The 7,225-nt window shown below is 39.9% G+C and overlaps 1 long non-coding RNA gene across 1 annotated transcript; it reads left to right on the top strand.

Moving 5' to 3' along the window:
- The first annotated feature begins 1,103 nt into the window (after positions 1-1,103).
- LOC129350120 (uncharacterized) lies at positions 1,104-1,982 on the top strand. Its single transcript, XR_008603376.1, has 2 exons — positions 1,104-1,647; positions 1,762-1,982. It is a non-coding gene; the product is annotated as an uncharacterized LOC129350120 (long non-coding RNA).
- Positions 1,983-7,225: the final 5,243 nt, after the last annotated feature.

Below are 7,225 nucleotides of genomic sequence, written 5' to 3'. Positions count from 1 at the left end.
AAAAAAAATCATCATGAATTTTGGCGCAAAAAAAACGCCTTACTATACTATGTCGAAAAAAAATGCCATTTTTCAACATGTTGTAAAAACGTGCCATATGATGAAATAATGTAAAGGAGGCCGTGAAAAACACTCCAGAAAGGTTTTCTTTGAAAAAAAAATCATCATGAATTTTGGCGCAAAAAAAACGCCTTACTATACTATGTCGAAAAAAAATGCGATTTTTCAACATGTTGTAAAAACGTGCCATATGATGAAATAATGTAAAGGAGGCCGTGAAAAACACTCCAGAAAGGTTTTCTTTGAAAAAAAAATCATCATGAATTTTGGCGCAAAAAAAACGCCTTACTATACTATGTCGAAAAAAAAATGCCATTTTTCAAACATGTTGTAAAAACGTGCCATATGATGAAATAATGTAAAGGAGGGCGTGAAAAACACTCCAGAAAGGTTTTCTTTGAAAAAAAATCATCATGAATTTTGGCGCAAAAAAAACGCCTTACTATACTATGTCGAAAAAAAATGCGATTTTTCAAACATGTTGTAAAAACGTGCCATATGATGAAATAATGTAAAGGAGGCCGTGAAAAACACTCCAGAAAGGTTTTCTTTGAAAAAAAAATCATCATGAATTTTGGCGCAAAAAAAACGCCTTACTATACTATGTCGAAAAAAAATGCCATTTTTCAAACATGTTGTAAAAACGTGCCATATGATGAAATAATGTAAAGGAGGGCGTGAAAAACACTCCAGAAAGGTTTTCTTTGAAAAAAAAATCATCATGAATTTTGGCGCAAAAAAAACGCCTTACTATACTATGTCGAAAAAAAATGCGATTTTTCAAACATGTTGTAAAAACGTGCCATATGATGAAATAATGTAAAGGAGGCCGTGAAAAACACTCCAGAAAGGTTTTCTTTGAAAAAAAAATCATCATGAATTTTGGCGCAAAAAAACGCCATAGTATACTATGTCGAAAAAAAAATGCGATTTTTCAACATGTTGTTAAAACGTGCCATATGATGAAAGAATATAAAAGAGGCCGTGAAAAACACTCCAGAAAGGTTTTCTTTGAACAAAACTCATCATGAATCAAATGCAAATCAAGTCAAGGCAAATCGATTCCAGATAATGGATTGACGCAGAGCTTGTGAACACATTCCGATACACTGGGTGGCGCTATTCACCTCTACGTTGGTTTGGATACTCAATAAAACAAAACTTTATTAGCAACCGCTAAAGACTCGGTCCTCTTTCCCAAATGTTGATACATGCGGTGCAAGACAAATTTTCCTTTAGCATTTCCTTTAGCGTCTACTCGGCGCGCCACGGCTCGTCTCGGTTTAGTTGTTTTTCCATTACATTGAGTACCACCTCATCGTGGGTTGAGTCGTCATAGCACGGTGGCCCGAAAGTCCCTTACCGTCATTTCTGTGCGACACAAACGCAATGCAACAATGTACATGGAGGCGATAGTACACCTGCTGCTCGGTCTGTGGCTTTCTGTCAGATTCAGAGTAATAGAAGAGTCGGAGAAAGCTGAGAGCGGCGAGTCGAAACACTCAGGAGACACACAGGAGAGTTTGGGAGGCGATACAGCAGTATCAAGCCGAAGACAAGAGGATATGAACTAGACGACATATGAGGGTAAGCTAATGCTAGTTCGCTAGCTATCGTGTATCAGTCCTGTGAACGACCCTGTAATGGCTGCAGTTTGTCGCTATTAGGTATTAAAATATGTATGCTGTGTATGTGTTTCAGATGCTCTCTGATGAGACTTCATGGGATTTACCTGAAGCAGCAGCACATGAGCCTGCAGTGGCACAAGGTGTAGAGGAGGAGGACAGAGATGTACAGGATGCACTGATGCACTACGTGTCATGCAAAGTTATTCTTCTTGTTATACTTCTGTTTTTCGGTCCCCGGACCGCTATTGTTTTCTTTAATGCAATTCTGACAATAAACTTTTGTAGATGTGTCTATGCTATTGTTTGTTTGTGAAGGTTAGCAAGATTAAATAAAAAATTAAACGCCAAAACATTAAAACAGCTGTTTTAAGAAAATTCCAGTTTGATAAATCAGTATTGCTTTGGTGTAATTCAGTCACCAGAATTATGAACCATAAAGGAGTTTGTGTTAAAACATGTTAAATCCCATTAAACACAAATACATTATTAGGGAATATAGAATTGTTTGGTTCAGACTGTTGACTCTTTTCCTACCAGTGTCTTAACAGACAAAATGAAAAGTTATGATGCAATCACATAAGTCACAAAATAGTTTATTAGTCAGCAGCAAAATCAAAACTATTTACAATGTGCAAAGTACAAACTGTGGTGGGCCTCTCCTACAGTGGAGGGCTAAAAGTAAAACTATATACAACTACAGGTGCTGGTCATATAATTAGAATATCATGAAAAAAGTTGTTCATTATTTCAGTAATTCCATTCAAAAAGTGAAACTTGTATATTATACTCATTCATTACACAGAGACTGATATATTTCAAATGTTTATTTCTCTTAACTTTGATGATTATACCTGAATACTAACAAAAATCTCAAATTTGGTATCTCTGAAAATTAGAATATTGTAGAAAGGTTCAATATTGAAGACACCTCTAATCAGCTAATTAACTCAAAACACCTGCAAAGGCCTTTAAATGGTCTCTCAGCCTTGTTCTGTAGGCTACACAATCATGGGGAAGACTACTGACCTGACAGTTGTCCAAAAGATGAGCTTTTTTGTGATATTCTAATTATATGACCAGCACTTGTAAATCTCAAGTCTATGGGAGGTGGACTCGCTCACACTCGCCGGCTGCCCACTGCCTACCCAGCTACCCCAGCTGCCCCAGCACACCCAGGAATGACTGGTTGAAGGCAGTATTCTGGGCCATCTCCTCCCGCTGCAAGGCTGCTTCATTCTCTCTTACCTCGCTGAGGAGCAACCAGATGTTCTCATCATGCTGGGCATGACTCCACTCCTCCTCAGCCTGCATCTCCACAAGTACGCTAGGAAGGTCCAATTTTCTGTGGCCCCCTTTCCTCTTGCCTAGACCAAAGACAGAAAAGTGATCAGAGTCAGCTTTAATGGCCAAGTAAGTACACAATATACACAGAATTTGGTTTCGGCTGTTGGTGTCATCCTAGGAATATGGAAGAGAATAATAAAAAATAAACAATAGAAAGAGGAACAGGGAGGAAAAAGAAATAGTAGTAAAATAGAACACAATATAAACAGAAATGTACAGCTAGACTGGAATGTATGAACACATTAGCAAAATGGTAATTGCTATAAACACAGTAGTGGTGATTTTTGTGTACAGGGCTCTGTAGTCCAAATGTCCAGGGTGAGTGGGGTCTCTGATGATGTTTTCTGCAGTCCGTACTATAGGCTGTAGTCTGTTTCTGTCCTGCTGTGTGGTTGATCCAGAGGTGCACAGGACAGATTGGATGACTGCAGTGTAGAACTGGATCAACAGCTCATGTGGCAGGCCGTGTCTCCTCAGCTGTCGTAGGAAATACATCCTCTGCTGAGCCTTTTTCAGGAGGTCCTGAGAGATTGTAGTCCCCAGGAGCTGGAAGGACTCCACAGCTATGATGTGATGTGTTTAGCCACCCGTCCATCCATTCTCAATCATGATCATGTCTTTGATACTTTAATAAACTTCTGTCACTCTTCGCTTTAACCAAAGCACAAGCAGTAACTCCTCCACCACAAACAAAAACGACGTGGTGTGAACTTCATTTCATCCTGTGCACATTTTGGAGTTGGTAAGAACAGCTGTGTTTTCTCATTTTTATGTATATTTTCATTCAGTTTCACAGCTACCTAGTGACTATAAGAAGAATGGTTGCAATACTACACTGCACCAGAACGTAAATTAATTAGAGTCACTTGCTTGTTAAGTCAATGGAAAAAAAAATGCTGCTGCATGTGTTCTGTTTATGTGTCACTGTAGCTACATGTAGCTTTCTTCAGGCGTTCCTGAGCTGGCTGCTGCACAGCTTGCATTTACACCTGCCTCAATTCTTGGTCATTGGTCTCGTTGTTCTGATCATGCTTGCAGGCATTTACACCTGTAGTAATAATAATAATGCGAAAATCAACCATGCTCTCTGTTTACCGTGTCTTACCGGTGATAAGACGTTGCTGTGACGTGCTGGTGTCGGTGTCCGAGCTGGTGCTGGAGAGGAGACAGGGCAGCCGGGGGCTCCGCGACGGAGGTGGAGTAGGCTTCGCATGTGGAAAGGGATTCTTGAACAGAAATAAACACTCACTCTAAGTACAAGAAAAACACGGCATGCTGACTGAAGTATTAGCTTCTGAGAGCTAAACGTTAGAAACAGCAGCACGAAATACAAGCAGAGCACGGAGTTAGCGCCGATGGCTAACTAGCTATCTTATTGTCTGCTACAGGAGACAACGACGTTACTTTCTAAAAATACTTGTTTGCTTAAAAGAAGCTTGCCACCAATGGAATAAATGATGTATAAGTTTCTTGAAGTCACAAAACACTCACCGTCCTCGAACGTCTCCAACAATGCAGCGGCTGAGTCTCCCTCCTGTTGCTGGCGGTGCGGTGCCAGTAAATAGCTTCCATTAAACCTCTTCCAACACCTCCTGGTTGACCCACGCCGGCCGTTGCGGTCCTGGGTGGACCGATAGTCACTTTTGAGCTTTTTCAGCTTCTCCCTACACTGCTTCTGTCCTCTTTATATACAGTCTACTGTATATGTGAGCGGCCATCCGCTCAGAGACCTCCTGATAAACTTTCTCCGTCCAGCTCTCTCTGTATTCTTTGGTCCGCCACCAAAGACAAAGTCTCGACCTCTTCATTCACCCACGGTACAGGTCTGGCTGTCACATTAAAATTATGAAGAACAGAGAGTTTCGTGAAGAGCAATGCACACCGTCGCTGTTTACAGTCATTTTTTAATGCAGGATTTTGTTTTCGTGCTGAAGTTGCTCTGTGTCGTCACTCCCTGTCCAATCAGTGGCCTGCACTATGTAAACGCCACATTATCGGCTCATCTCAGCTCGCTGGGAACCTCAGCCGAGAAGGTGCTGAAAATTAGTCCGTATGGAAACGCTCGCAAACAAAGATGAGACGAGCCGTACCGTGCCGAGTAGATGCTTGTGGAATCGCGGCTAAACAAAGACGAGCGGAGCCGTGCCGCGCCGAGTAGGTCCTAAAGGAAAAGCGCTCGACACTCCGAGCATCGCTGCAATTTGACAGGCTGGTAATCCACAAAGAACGTGATGTTCCAGAACTTCCCTCGGTATGCCAAACGCCCTGGTCCCTGTGTGTGCTCCTGTTGCACCCTGGTACCAGAAAACCGGCGGAGTACTTCCTCTAAATTTGCAGTCACTCTACGGTCAACATCTTGGTCGGAAAGTGCGGAAATAACTTCAACAACTTCAATAAATTCCTCTGCTTTACACGCTACATGCTCGCGGTCAGCAGGTCCTGCTTCCACATACTCTGCAAGGTCTAAAATAGCTCTCACCAACTCTCTAGAAAGTTCACAGCGACTCTCCCTCTACACAGCCTCCATGTTTAGAAAGACTTCTACTTCCGGTTTCAAGGCAGACAAAAGCAGTGGATTAGACTAGATTCACGTTAGTCCCGCCCACGGACTTTGACGGGCGAGGTTGACAGATAAAATTAATTCATGATCCACTGCAACACAAGGACCATGAAATAATTAATTAAATCGTGAAATAATGAAATATGTTTTTTACTTAAAATAATTGTTATTTTAATAAATTAATGACATATTTAATAACACATTTATGTATTTAATTCCAATTTTAATTAATTAATGAAATATTTAATTCCAATTTTAATTAATTAATGACATATTTAATTAATTATTTAAAGATGTATTTATTTATTTAATTTTGGCACTTTTAGTCCTCCATAAAAACGTGCCATATGATGAAATACTGTAAAGGAGGCCGTGAAAAACACTCCACAAAGGTTTTCTTTGAAAAAAAAATCATGAATTTTGGTGCAAAAAACGCCATAGTACACTATGTCGAAAAATGTCATTTTTCAACATGTTGTAAAAACGTGCCATATGATGAAATAATGTAAAGTAGGCCGTGAAGTTTTTAGAGCGACATGCTATGCTATGACATTTTTAGATCGACATGCTATAGTATGATGTTTTTAGAGCGACATGCTACACTACGACGTTTTTAGAGCGACATGCTATACTATGACGTTTTTTGGACCAAAGGCTATACTATGATGTTTTTAGAGTGACATGCTATACTGTGATGTTTTTTGGACCAAAGGCTATACTATGATGTCTTTAGAGTGACATGCTATACTATGACGTTTTTTGAGCCACATGCTATACTATGACGTTTTAAGAGCGACATGCTATACTATGATGTTCTTTGCACGACATGCTATACCATGATGTTTTTTGGACCAAAGGCTATACTATGACGTTTTTAGAGCGACATGCTATACTGTGACGTTTTTAGAGCGACATGCTATACTATGACGTTTTTTGAGCCACGTGCTATACTATGACGTTTTTTGGACCAATGGCTATACTATGACGTTTTTAGAGCGACATGCTATACTATGGCGTTTTTTGAGCCACATGCTATACTATGACATTTTTTGAGCAACATGCTATACTATGACGTTTTTAGAGCGACATGCTATACTATGACATTTTCAGAGCGACATGCTATACTGTGACGTTTTTTGGACGGCATACTATGCAATGACGTTTTTTGGATGACATGCTATACTATGATGTTTTTCGAGCAACATGCTATACTCTGACATTTTTTGGGTGACATGCTAAACTATGACGTTTTTAGAGTGACATGCTACACTCTGACATTTTTTGGGTGACATGCTAAACTATGACGTTTGTTGAACCAAAGGTTATACTATGACATTTTTAGAGCGACATGCTATACTATGATGCGTTTTGAGCCACATGCTATGCTATGATGTTTTTTAGGCGACGTGCTATACTATGACGTTTTTAGAGCGACATGCTATACTATGACGTTTTTAGAGCGACATGCTATACTATGACGTTTTTACAGCGACATGCTATAGCATGGCGTTTTTACAACGACATGCTATACAATGACGTTTTTAGAGTGACATGCTATAGTATGACATTTTTAGAGCGACATGCTATACTATGATGTTTTTTGGATGACATGCTATACTATGATGTTTTTTGG

This window comes from Amphiprion ocellaris, chromosome 1 (genome assembly GCF_022539595.1).
Source record: "Amphiprion ocellaris isolate individual 3 ecotype Okinawa chromosome 1, ASM2253959v1, whole genome shotgun sequence".
Classification (NCBI taxonomy): Eukaryota; Metazoa; Chordata; class Actinopteri; family Pomacentridae; genus Amphiprion; species Amphiprion ocellaris.
This window is presented reverse-complemented; position numbering and strand designations above follow the sequence as displayed.